A 14,233-nucleotide genomic window follows, 5' to 3' on the forward strand; every position below is an offset into this window, starting at 1 on the left:
AATGTATTTTTGCTCTTTGCTCTATGCTCGTATGTTTCCCTTTGCTCTCTGCTTCTTCAAGTCTTCATAACTTCATCATTTTATAGCTGGTAATGAGAATCTGTCCGTTGGAAAGAGACGATCTCATTTTTGAAATATTGTATCTTTTGTCAGAGATCTTATCTTATCTTCTGCAAAGTGTCAGAAGAGATAAGATAGCGGTTGTTAGAGCTTCATCTCTATGTAAATGAGTTCCCAAACTTCATATGATATTCCTCTGATTTTACGTTGAGTGGGAATATCTGGGTCTCTGTTTTGGTGTAGAATGGCTTCTCTGATCAGCTCTGAAGTGGTCCTTGTATCTTTGAGATTTAAAAAATATTCTTCAATTTAATCCCATACTAGTTAGACTAGTATTTTTCCTTGTGAGAAATTCTTTACTGTAAGTTTTTCTTCATCTTCTTCATTCTGGTGTTCTAATGTTTCAAACTGGCTTTGAACTTCCTCCCAATTTGAATTTCTCCTTTGTAATTGACACCCAATTTCAATTGACTTGTAATTGGCACCCAATTTGAATTTCTCCATTGTAATTGGCTCCCAATTGACTTTAACTTGCAATTGGCTCCCAAACTTCTCCTGGTGCTTCAATTACTTCCAATTTTGAATTATGTTGACCTTGACTTCGAAATTGGCTCCCAGACTTCTCATGGTATTGAATTTCATCTCAATTCAATTGCTCCTCAATGTCTTCTTTTAATTGGTCCCCATTTTGAAATTGCATCCCATACTACAATCTCAATTGACTCCCAATTTCAATTTGTCCCCATTTTGAAATTGCATCCCATATTTCAATTTGTCTTCTTTTAATTGGTCCCCATTTTGAAATTGCATCCCATACTACAATCTCAATTGGCTCCCAATTTCAATTTTACATTGGCTCCCAACTTGAATTGATTCCATGTGAAACTTGCTCCCAATTTCAATTTCGGCTCCCAATTTCAATTTTACATTGGCTCCCAACTTGAATTGATTCCATGTGAAACTTGCTCCCAATTTCAATTTCTCTGAAACTATGATTCCATGTGAAACTTGCTCCCAATTTCAATTTCTATGTGAAACTTGCTCCCAATTTCAATTTCTATGTGAAACTTGCTCCCAATTTCAATTTCCCAATTTCAATTTCTCTGAAACTATGATTCCATGTGAAACTTGCTCCCAATTTCAATTTCTATGTGAAACTTGCTCCCAATTTCAATTTCTCTGAAACTAGCTCCCATTTCCAATTTCTTTGAATGGGCTCCCAAGTGCAATTGCTTCTCAATTGCCACCCAAGTGAAATCGCTCCCCAATTTCCACTTGTAATTGGCACCCAAAGCCAAACTAGTTTAATTAAATTTGGCTTCTCAAATTTTACCTTGTAAAATTGCTGATGGTGAGTTTTAAACTTGAGCCATTTCGCATAACATATCAAGCATTTTCCACTTCGTCCGTACAGCTTATTAGTTAAATCTCCAATCATCTTTGATGTACTCCTTTCTTTCCATAGATGCTTGATCTCTAAGTCAAATTCATGCAATCTTCCATTCTTAATTTTCTTTCACGAAAATTCTTCTGGGATATTTCTTTGAGTAGTAGCGACGTGATTTCATATCATTCATCTTCTTCTTCTATTTGTCATTTTCTCCAGACAAATTCTTGATTTTAGGCTTTATATCTTCTTCTATTTTCATGCATCTTCCTCTGTTTTTCTCTTTTCCAAATTTAAATAATTTCCCGAACATGGTCTAAGACTCTACTAGACCTATGAAATAAAATTGGGGGATCTACAAATACATATTTGGCATATAAAACCATTACACTTTATTCCTAACAAGGACATACTCTCTTTCATCATTGTCTTCATCCTATTTTCTGTCTATTTAAGCCCTGCAATTAATTAGCCAAAACAAAATTAAACAATTATCCAATTTATAATCAACCCTCACAGATTCAAGATCCAAAATAAAAATAAGCAAGCATACCAACAAAAATTCTTTTACTGCAACATTCCAAGCAGTATCCTCCATGGCGTCTACCTAAAATAAACAATCAAAATGAATGAATTTTACCTTCACATATCAAGCTGTGCCAACTATACCTCTAACACAACAACCATTAACTTCATTTCTTCATCAAACTCCTGGTTCGAAACGAGAGTATCAACGGGATGACTGAAACTCTACCAAACAACATTGATATCGTTCCCAACCAAAACAAGATTCCCATAGTCCCCCAGTTCTATCGCAGCAACCCCTTTTTTACTGATATCACTCGACCAAACCGTAGACCCCTGACTCTGCAGATAAGCATTCCCGGAATCATCAAACACAAATAAATCCGAATTTCGAACCGGGGAGGCTCTATTCGCAGACCAGATCACTGTTTGGCTGCTCAAATGCATGACCACAAGCAGAAACAAAGTGACATTCTGTGTGGCGTTGAACCCAAATGCAAAATTGGAATTATTGGATACTAGGATTATCCCATTACTCTCTATCCAAGTCATTTGAGAACCTCTAACCCCAGATTGATTGGGGGGAGGGGACTTACACTTGCCAAGCTCAGACAGCTAGCTACTAAATAAGTAAATAAACAATAAACACCTTGTTCATCTTTGATTTGCTATAACTTGTGAAGCTCACTTTTCTCTGACGTATCAAGATGGCGAACCTGCAAGGAACCAATATAAATAAAAGGTTGAGTTACTGAGACAGAAGAAAAATGCATCTATGCATGCACATATAAAGGTAATTAACAAAAGACACCTGATAATGAAGAGTTAAATGCTCAACAGGAAAACTGAAAGCTTCCCTTGACTTCGTACACAGCCTTACAACCTGCAAAATAGTGTACTTATCAAACCAATTGCATACTATACTCTAACAACAGCAGTAAGTGCCAAGTTACAATTAAGCACAACATGATGATTGTGTACATGCTTACCTTAAGACCTGTAGCACTTATTTTCTTAGCTAGTTGGTCCACAACCACATTACTGGGAGCACAGACCAAAACCTGATAGGAAAATTTAGAAAAACAATACAGAAAATGGACACAAAAAGAAATAATATAAAGACAATTCCATAAATAACCTGTTAAAAAGGATGAAAACTTTATAAAACATAGAAATCCATAATTACGAATTTTGAGTAATGCATATGAGTCTTAGATGGTAGATCTCAAATAAAGCATTTGACAAGCAGTGATAAACACAGGCAGTAATAAAATACTTATGCATGTGCTATATAAAAAAAGAGCAGAACAACAAAATAAATACTTATGTGTGTGTATCAAGTAGGTAGTTACCTCTGTAACTTGAGTGTCAACTACAACCACTTGTAGCATTAATCTTCAAAAGCCAAACAATTAGCATGCCCATTGATCTAATATCAACAACACTTACCACATAAAACATTGCTAGTGAAGCCACACTAACAAAACATCATGTTTTTTCAATTTTTATCATATCCATGCACAAATAACATAAATAACATGTACCAATACTCACATAAGGCCATTTATGAAAGATGTATATGAGAAAATGAAAAATTACAAAAAAACTTAGCAAGTTAATGAAGTTATAGGACCGATTTTGAAGTTTAACAACATTACATATTTCATTGATTCAACAAACCTCATTATATGTGGTTCTTCCCTTTCTTTCTACCTTTTCGCACACTAGAAAGGCAAGGAAAAATATTAATCTTCATGAAGCTATTAATCAAAGTCATTTTTCTAGATAAATCCTAAAGTAGATAAAAACAAAATATTGGTAATCTACAGAAAGCACTAATGAGAATAAATACCCTTCAAGCTAAACTGTCTTATTCCTCTACCACTCTTATCCCCACCAGATGCTCGCTGTCTTCTTTTCTTATTCCTGTTACGACCAGGAACCATGCTTAGTTGTGGCCACAGTCAAAATACAATAAACATGATACCAAAAGAGCACAAAAAGAAGAAAAGTTAAAAAAATTTTTAAAAAAAAAAACAAAAAAAAAAAACTGAGCAGCTTTGTAGGAAGTGAGTGTTAGTAATAGTGATGTATAATATTATATCATATGCTTTATATGTTTGTGGCTGTAGTTTATTTGGTTTAGTCTAGCCTAGAGTTTAGGAGGGTATTGTGTTATCCTTATTATAGGTTTCTATCTTGTTATAATCTCCAGCAACAGAATCAATTTTGAATTACGTATTCTCATCTAGTATCAGTTGCGTTAGGCTTTCCTCCTGATTTTCCTCCCCAAAATACGATGTCGACAAACTCTTCCAAGCGTACGGTGACCACCACCACCGCCCCCGTTCTGGTCACCACCAATTCCCTCACCGCTGCCCACCACTTTGTTTTGATGAAACTCACAACCCGAAATTTCCTTTTCTGGCGTACCCAACTAGTACCATTCCTCCGCGGCCAGGGATTGCTTGGATACATCGATGGTGAAATCCCGTGTCCACCGGCCACCATCACCGCCGCTCCATAGTCCGGCGACTCTGTGGCTTGCCTCCGTGTGCACCCAAAATTTAATTTTATAAATTCTGTTTTAAGAAATTGCAAACTAGCCATTTTTCACTCCATAAAAATTTTTGCGATGGATCCGGTGTTTGAATAAATTATTTTGAGCCACTTTTAAATAAATTCAACACCAAGTCTTGATTTAAATCTAAAATCCTAGATTTTCGGGTACATTGCGTACCAAGTTTTGAACTGAAAAACCAATATGAGCGAAACCGGGAGAAATCTGAGAAGCCTAAAACAAGTGTTCATCTAGAAGTAATTTTTGGAAATTTCGTTTTTCAACCCCAAACTATTTTAAAACTTGATTCTAGCCTTGGTTCATGAAGCATGGTAGACCACAAGCCATCTAAATGTTGTCTGATGCAAACTTTTAGCCAAACTTTACACCTTTGCCCTCCACCAATCATGAGAGATCATCCTAGGGTTTTGTGCCTCTATAAATGAGAACTCTTCCAGACATTTGCTTCTTGATTCCACTCTTTGCTTCCCATATTTTTGAGCTCTGCAGGATATAGAGGCAACACAGCAAGTTTTCACCATCCTTCTCCATTCAATCCTAGCCTTCCATTTCTTCTAGCTCTTCTCCTTCTCTGAGGTTTTAGTCTTAAGTTTTGTATAGTTTGTTTGAGATGTTTAGGAGGTGAAGGAGGGCGTAGCTAGCTTGGGAAGAAGGTGGAATCCCAGCTCAAATGAGGAATCTACAAAGGTATAACCCATGGACTCCCAAAGCTTATTCCTAGACTTTGTGAAGTCTATTTTTGTGATAGATATGAGTAGAAATGCTAGATTATTGAAGTGTTTGAGCTATTAAGTGATCTATTGTTGATCTATGATGTGTTGTTAAGCTTTTGGAAGTGTTAGAATACCTAAATAAATTCTTGCAGGTGAAAGAGATCATCTGGTGCACAAGGCAGTGTGCACCAGACAGTCTCACGGGCCTAGCCAACGACCCTAGGCAAGAGCCGTTAGCCAGCCCCGTGAGTAGGCGCCCCCAGGGCACGGTCCTTGGTGAGGGTCGTTGCCCTGAGCCGTGAAACGGCGGAGTTAGGAGGCGGGGTATCTCATGCTCCGCCGAGAGCTCCGCCAAGCAGAAGTTGTGCAGTGGCCGGGCCCTTGTGGCTCAGCTACGTGTTGTTTCAGACCAGGACTCGCGGGCCCTTGAGGCTCGGACACTTGGGGCCGTCATGACGCACGAATAGATGTTGATTTCACTGAATTCGGAATAGAATTGAGTATTTTGTGATAGAATTTGTGAAGAAATATGTTACAGAAAGTTGTTTGAGTATATACACAGTGAGTAGAAATGAGAAGTATCAGATTTAGCTTATTTGTTTGAAGAGCATGTAATGGTTTGATTGTTAGACTAAGAAGCATGAACTCTATTTTTTAAGTTTTGCTAGAAAAGCATGACCTAGATGTCTAATATGACTTGTTGAGAAACTTGCTAAGTATATCAAGTGTTTAGTAGAGCATAGAGCATGATTTCCAGTAATTTGAGTTCAAGTGCATGTTGAATACTTGCTAAGTGTTTGCCAATGAAGATTTGCTAAATTATGATTTACAATCATGTCTAAGAATTTGTTGGTGAGTTCACAGTGAATTGAAAGTGAAGTACATATTTTACAGTAAAGTGCATATTTGAGCATACCATGTTTTCTTTTCAAAGTGCATAAGTGGCCAAAGTGAGCCTAAGTTCTATTTTCAAAAACTTATAGTTATTTTGAGAAAATCATTATCTAGTTGCATTGAGAAATTGCATGATATTTGATTTCCAATTTATGAGAAAAGTGAAGTTATTGAGAAGCTATGTGCATGAGTTTGCATAAGTAAAGAAGTTGCATGAGATATATCTATATGCTATCTATTGTGAGGAAAATAGTATTTTGGAGGACCGTTAGGACGATGTCCTTTCGGAAGAAAAGAGAAAGAAGCGGACATTGCGATCCTATATGAAGTAACGAGGTCGATATTCCCGAGTTACTAGGTTGGAAACTGCCTGCCAGGCTTGGAATCCTGGTCAGGGGGTGTGCACACTGATAGTTCGATACCTGATTCCACAGAGTTTGAGAAAAGAACCAAGAGAGGGTTCTTTGGGCGAGATGAGAAATTGGCCGGCAAGGCGCCAAGCCCAATAGGTTCATTCACACTATGGTGAAGTCCTACCTCGCCCACGAGTATAAAGAAAGTGAGTCATTGCGACTCTAAGCGAGCCATTGCGACTCTAAATAAAGCGAGTCATTGCGGCTCTAAAGAAAGCGAGTCATTGGGACTCTAGAAAAGAAGAGCAAAGCGAGTCATTGTGACTCTAAGAAACCTCCACAGAAAAATATTCTTTTTACAAATGAGCGTATATGTATATCTATCTATACTTATACTAAAGCATCATGTTTATTTTATTGCATGATTAAGTTAAGTGCACGAGATTGCATTTTGAGTATATGATTGCACGAGATTGCATTTTGAGTATATGATGGCACGAGATTGCATTTTGAGTATATGATTGCACGAGATTGCATTTTGAGTATATGATTGCACGAGATTGCATGTTGAGTATATGATTGCACGAGACTGCATGATGAGTATATGCTCGCACGAGATTGCATGTTGAGTATATGATTGCACGAGATTGCAAGTGGAAAATTTGATGGCATGAGATTGCTTAGAAAATTGAATGATATCATGAGGTTGCTTACTGAGATATATGATGTTATAAGTTTATTGATAAGATAAGTATGTGATAGTATGAGTTTGTTGTTAAGATAATTAATCCTGAAAGCATGCCTATTTGATGTTTAGGTTGTAAGTATATAGAAACCCCGATGAGCATATTTGAATGTTGTTTAAGTGATTGAGAATGCTTGATCTATGTATGTGAAGCAAATGTTTTTCAAAAGTATATATTGTATTACTTTACATGGTTGAGTGGCGTTATACTTAGCTTCGTGCTAACGGGTTTGTTTTTTACTTGTTGTTTGTTAACCCCTTTCAGGTGGGCCTAGTGCATGAGAGAGTATGAGTTAGACTAGACTAGCATAGTAGTTGTTATAGTCTAAACTCTTGATGTTATTTCTTAAGAAATTTGTAGTTGACTACCTTGTTTGATGGTGCTAGACACCGGGGTCTTATCCCCTAGTTTGATTGATGTTAGTGGACTTTAATGATTTAGTTGTTTATCCTTAGCCTGTGCAATCACCATGAAGGGTGATTGTGGCGGTGACACCTCTATTTAGTTATTTTAGTAAGTTTATTTCGCTGCCTTAGTTTATCTTTCGAGGTTAAGTTTGTTAATTAAGTTTAAGAAAAGTGGGGTGTTACACTCCGGCTCCACCATGACACCGAACCCGGCCTACACTACATGGATACAGCAGGATCAGTCGATCCTTTCGCTGATTATCTCGTCCCTCTCCGACGAGGTAAAGCACCTCGCCGTTGACAGGAACACCGCCCGGGAGGTGTGGCTCTCCATCACGTCGGCTTTGGCCTCCTCCAAGTGAGCTAGATGTCTGAGCTTGTTGGTGCAATTCCAAACGCTCAGGCACGGCAATGGATCACCGGCCGAATATCTTGGAAGGGCACAGTTGCTTGTGAGAGTGTTCTCTGCAGCTTCCTTATGCTCGGCGCCGGTCTTGAACTCAACGAGGGAGCTTGGATTCGAGGAGCTTGCGTTGTTGTGGTCCTTGTTTCCCCTCGTTGAGAGGCACTAAAAAAAGGTTAAAGGACGTACCTTTCGGCGACAGACTATTTTATTGTCAATACACTGAAATATGTATTAGTTCTATTACAATGTAGTATCTGTTCATATACTTTCTCAACCTACTGAAACACAAAAAACCAATAACACCTTCACTGAGGCTCAAACTCACAATCTTCCAAATGGAAGTCCAACCCGAGTACCATTAGACCACATAGTCTTGGTAGTTGTTTATTCCTTAATTGTATTAACTCCTATAATTACAGTAATAAACTAACAATGTTTAGTTGTTTATAATATTTAATATTAGATACTTAGATGTTACCTTGTTTATGTGTATTGATGGTTAAATATTTATAAAATTATATAGGATGACAAGTAACAATACAAATGAATATATTCCTGAACAAGTTAATGTACAAGTGTGACATCTGAATTCACATTTAGTGATGGGGGAATGGTGATTGATGAATATCGTGCTAGCTTAAATGAGCAATCTATTGAAGCTCTTATTTGTGGTGGGGATTGACTTCGTAACAAGTATGGGCTGAAGAAAAACAAAAAGGTAAGAATCTTATTTTATATTACTACTTACTACTTTAATATTTATTATTTATGAATTATGAGCACTTGAACTTGTAATAGACTTAACTATTTATTATCAATTTTTTTTTCATTGTGTAGGAGGTTCTGGACAAGAGGAGATTATGTTGAAGTCATGACTTGTTTCATTTTATGTTTGAATACTATTATGTTTACATTGTTGTTATTATGTTTGTATTGTGGACTTATGATTTGTGTAATTGTGTTGTTGTTAAACTTGTGATGGACTTTTGTACTATGGACTTGTGGAATTGTAGTTATATACTTGTATGGTTGAATTTTGTATTATGAACTTCTACTTATTAAACTTGTGTTGTTGGAAATTTTATTATAAAATATGAACTTATTGTTTTATCATGGATTTTTGCCTTTTGTGGTAATATACTTATGTATGTATTTGGTATTTTTTATAAAATTTTTACAGGTATATATTAAATGGCTTTAAATTGTTGGCCTTAAATAGGCTCAAAAGCCTATTTAAATAGGGAAAATTATATCGTGCGGCCCAAAACGACGTCGCTTTTATAAGTTGGTGGGGAGTTGACACGACGGACACCGTTCCGTCCGTCCAATCCCGTTACAGTTTTATTTTTTTTGTGTTTATGTGTATAATGTTAAGAGTTTATGTGTATTATGTTAAGAGTTCATGTGTATTATGTTAAGAGTTTATGTGTATTATGTTAAGAGTTCATGTGTATTATGTTAAGAGTTTATGTGTATTATCTATTATGTTAGGAGTTTATGTGTATTCTACTATACAATTCTGTACATACGAAACAGAGAATTTTTAGTGCGTACAATGCATTGTGCGTCCTAGTGCACGATATAACAATTGTTTAAATAAGCTCAAAGCCTATTTAGGACCTACTTTGAAGCCTTTTTAAAAGCCTATTTATTAATTAGGATTTTAAAAAGGCTTCAGGCTAGGCCAGGTCAACTGTAGGCTCAGGCTTGAGCCTAAAAAAAAAAACCTACATACAGGTTCAAGCCAGGCCTAGGCTTTAGATTTTAATTTCATAACAAGCCCAGGCCTAATTTTCTAAAGCCCGACCCGGCCTAGCCTATTTCCACCCCTAATTCGAATTATGAGAAAGTCACCTAGAATTCTAGAAACACACTCTAGGTGATAATATATTCGTACTCTACTTTAATCTATTCTAATTTTGAGCTATCAAATTTCAAATTAAAATTAACAAAATAAACTTTTCCAGAATTTATCTATAAAAAATTTAAATATAAATATGAAATCTGGAGGGCTGGAGGCTAGAGCGTGCAACGGTGGTAGCCGGCGGCAAGCTAGAGCAGAGGAGTCGGAGGCAACGACCTTTGAATCGCAGAAGACGGCAGGTGTGGTATCGGATTGCCGGTGGTGGGCTGGTGACATCAGGCATGGAGGACGACAGTGGTGGATGTGTGGGCTGTAGTGGGTGAATGACGGAGGCAACGACCTTCGAATCTTGGCAGACTACAAAGAGAAGCCCGTACTGAGGAGTGAGGGGTGAGGAGACGGGCCATACTGAGTCAATTAGGATTGGCTTTATATATATATATATATATATATATATATATATATATATATATATATATATATATAGGATTATATTCAAATACAAACAGTCCTTAAAATAAAAACGTGTGGACTAATTAACACCGTTTGATTTCAGATTTGGATGGTTAGGATTGTGTTTTGTATTTTCGCTTGTTTTAATTACTCTTCAGTTTTTAGTATAAGTGTGGGGGGTAGTTTAGTGATTTCATTGGTGTGTAAATTAGGGTGATCCGATTTTCACTCCACACACGCCCGTTGTTATTCATGGTCGTCCGTAGAGCTCCTACTCCATCCGCGCATGTTGCCGTTCGATCTTCGCATCCGGTGGTCTTCATTCTCCATCGTCGTCCGTATACTAAGCAATGAATGTCGGTGGGAACAACAATAGAGGCAAGAGTTCGGAACCACCTGGTCCAGGCGTCGGGCGAGGTAAAATTTTTCCCCTTTTGATGTTTTCCGTTTTCTTTTTCGTGTTTTTTTTTTTTTTTAAATTTTAATTTTTTTTTTTTTTTGTGTCTGTGTTGTCGTTTTCTTTGGTGGTATACATGCTTCTCATTGTTCGTAGTAGACTTTTTGGGTTAGGGGTTGATGGGTGGCCGGATTTTGTATCGTTAGGTTTTTTCTTTTTTGTTTTTGGTTTTTCAAAAAAATGGCGTTTAGGTGTTTCGGTAGAGGTATACTTTTGTTGATTTTTCTTGAAAATTTTCAGTTTAATTTCAATCTTGAGGGCAGTTATTTGCCATTTTCAGGTGATAGTATATGTGCCAATGTGTATATGATATATTTATTTTAATCCTCAAAGGATGTTTTCTTGCTTCTGCAAGCTGACGATTTCCCCTTATCTTCAAAATCAATGTTCCTTTTGATATGCAGTACGATATAGCACTGGTATATATTTGTCAGTAGAGTGTTGTTTAATTTGGTGGGTTGTTTAATTGTATTTCCTGCAAATGATTTGCTTACAACTCTGTACCATATTATCAAAATGATCAAGTATACTCCAAATGAATTTTGTGGTTGATGTCATCACAGTGAAAAGCCTCAGTCCCTCAAAGATCACTCATTTCCCCATTTTTTTTTTTTTACATCTTTTGGGTAGTTCAAATTCCGCTCTGAAATAGAGGGGGGAGAGACATGTATGTAAACCATTCTAGGATCATAGTCGGACATGAAAAACTAATTGTTGATCCTTCTTTTAGCATTCCAGCTTCACTTCCATCTAGTTTGGGTGCTATGTGCGTAGTTTGGTAGCAGTGTGTGCTATCTAGTTCCATTTTGCAACTTGTTTTTTGATTTTTTTTTTTTTTTTTTTGCTAGAGTTATATATGTGCACTCTTACTAGTATGTGATTGAGTTTTTAGCACGATTGTGTATAAGTGTGCGTACTTTGCTCTATAATGTACAATGTTGTTTTAGCTTTTTTTTTACTGCTTGTGTTCTGTGTGCATGGTGGGGTATGAATATGTGCAGTCTTGTTCTATAGTGTATTATGAGGGTTTTTTATTTGTTTTCGTAGTGACCGTGCATTGGTTTGTGTGACTGTGTACAACGTTGCTTATTGTGTGTGCATCTAACAACTATTATATGTGCACGACAGAACCTGTGTTGTGTTCAATTCATAGTAGCAAACGTGTGAATCTATGTGTGCATATAAACAATGACGGAATGGCCTAATATGCCTACAAGACATTAGACTGTGCATTCCTATAATTTTCAATGAATAAATTACTCACACGATGGATGATTTTAAAGTATGTATGTGCACCTATTCACTGTTATGTGTAGTAGTTCTGTGCATGATTATTATGGTGAAGTATGTGCAATTTTTTTTAATGGTTGTTGCAGTTAAGAAGGTAAAGGTATTTCAGTCTGAACCTGGTGTCTCGCACAGTTCGTCAACTTTGGCTTTCCTAGTAAGATTGCAAGATGACATGGTTTTTGAATGCCCCGACCATAAGCTTACTGTAGAAGTGGATGCAACGTTTCCAAGGGTGGAGATTAGGGCGTCGTCTGCTGTTTTCATTAAATTTTCAACTGTATTTTGGTTACGCCCTTTGTGGGTGTTTGCTGTTTATTCTTAACATTTTATTCAGCTATAGTATGCGCCTCTTTCACATTGCAGATTTTTATTGTCAATATTGTATATATCTCACATTTTTTGCTCATAGATGACAATTTGTAAATGCCTATGTTTATGTTTTTTTTTTTTTTTGTTCTTAGTGGGCACATTTGTGCATTCATCTGTAGAATTATGTGCATTCCTCTTCCTCTTATGCAAGACAACTTTAGCATACATTTCGTTTTGCAGTATTTAATTTAGGCACATGTGCACCCACCGAATCTCATTAATGCACAAATGTTGCAAACCAAAAACACCGTGCACACAAACACAATGAATTGTGTACATTAAGCCTGCAAAATGGTTAATGTTCATTATTCATCCATGCGTGCACTCCAAATCATAACTGTGTGCATCGCAATCATGACACCCTAGCGCTACGTGTGTATCCTGCGCAAAACTGTGTGCACATATAAATGTGAAAATTGAACATATTGGAAGGAAAAAATGAAGACTTAGTAATTTGATTTCAATTTTACTTTTTTAAATTTAATGTGATGTGAATGAGCTTTTCGTTGGATGAAAATTAAATAATAACACGAAATTGCGAAACAACACCTGGTTTGTGTGCACAAAATCCTCAAAACATATGCGCTCCAAAATATAATATGTCGATTGTTGGTTAGGGTACAACAAATGAAAAAACATGTGCACGTAAGCCAAATCATGTGTGCACCTAATGTATATAACGTAACACAACACTAAGAAAATGTGTGCACCTAATGTATATAACGTAACACAACACTAAGAAAATGTGTGCACCCTATAAATAAATTGTGCGCAAACATAACACACAACACAGAAGTAGGCGCTGCAACTCAGAAGTTTCATCTTTGTGTAACCCACAATCCCAATTCGACACACCTTGCCCTACATACGTCTCCATGTGATGCATGACATAGACACCACAATCGACCTTATTTTTGGAATCACGTCACAACATCTGCATCCTCTTGGCAACCAAATTTGCACTGGCAGACCTAACAATATCAATACACTTGAAAAACTCAGACAACATGTTCTTCTACAGAATAGAAAAAAAAATTAAAATGAATAGCAAACAATTGCACATGAGAAAACCTTTAGTGATTCATACGTCATTACACATTCTTGTACACTGCTTGCATATTGATCTTCACATGTTGACCATTATAAAATTATTAAAATGTGTTGCATATTTTACGATGTGCAAGACCCTTCAAATATTATTACTCTCAATAAGGTTTACTGATAGTTGCATGGTGTGTGCATCACCCAATTGCGTCATTCATTCACTGCCAGACGTGGTCCGGACCATTTACCTGTGTACGTGGCCGGTAATAATCGAAACCGTTGCATCCCGTAACATGTTCTTGTAATAATCGAAACCGTTGCATCCCGTAACATGTTCTTACCCTGGTTCTGGGATGTGTGCACCGTACCCTATAACTGTGTGCGGGACTACAAAATTACAACCTCTACATCCCGTATATTTTTCATAATCTGAACCTCATAATTAGTTAATATCCAATTCACATAGTTAATATCCAATTCGTTAATTGCAGCCTCATAATCTGAACCTCAAAATTAGTTAATATCCAATTCGTTAATTGCAGTCATAGTTAATATCCAATTCACCTCATAATCTGAACCTCAAAATTGCAGCCTCTACTATGCATACATACTCCCCATTCGTTAATATCCAATTCACATAGTTTATACTGAATCATACGCATGATGCACATTCAAAAATTGATT

General features: G+C 36.7%; 2 long non-coding RNA genes across 2 annotated transcripts; one reads left to right on the forward strand and one right to left on the reverse strand.

The window, feature by feature from the left end:
- Nucleotides 1–2,637: 2,637 nt before the first annotated feature.
- LOC109151897 lies at nt 2,638–2,985 on the reverse strand. Its single transcript, XR_002049304.1, has 3 exons — nt 2,962–2,985; nt 2,784–2,855; nt 2,638–2,688 (listed from the first exon to the last, which is right to left on the reverse strand). It is a non-coding gene; the product is annotated as an uncharacterized LOC109151897 (long non-coding RNA).
- A 5,671-nt stretch (nt 2,986–8,656) lies between these two features.
- LOC109151869 lies at nt 8,657–12,247 on the forward strand. Its single transcript, XR_002049297.1, has 3 exons — nt 8,657–8,790; nt 8,910–9,047; nt 12,237–12,247. It is a non-coding gene; the product is annotated as an uncharacterized LOC109151869 (long non-coding RNA).
- Nucleotides 12,248–14,233: the final 1,986 nt, after the last annotated feature.

This window comes from Ipomoea nil, unplaced genomic scaffold (genome assembly GCF_001879475.1).
Source record: "Ipomoea nil cultivar Tokyo-kokei standard unplaced genomic scaffold, Asagao_1.1 scaffold2297, whole genome shotgun sequence".
NCBI classification, from domain to species: domain Eukaryota; kingdom Viridiplantae; phylum Streptophyta; class Magnoliopsida; order Solanales; family Convolvulaceae; genus Ipomoea; species Ipomoea nil.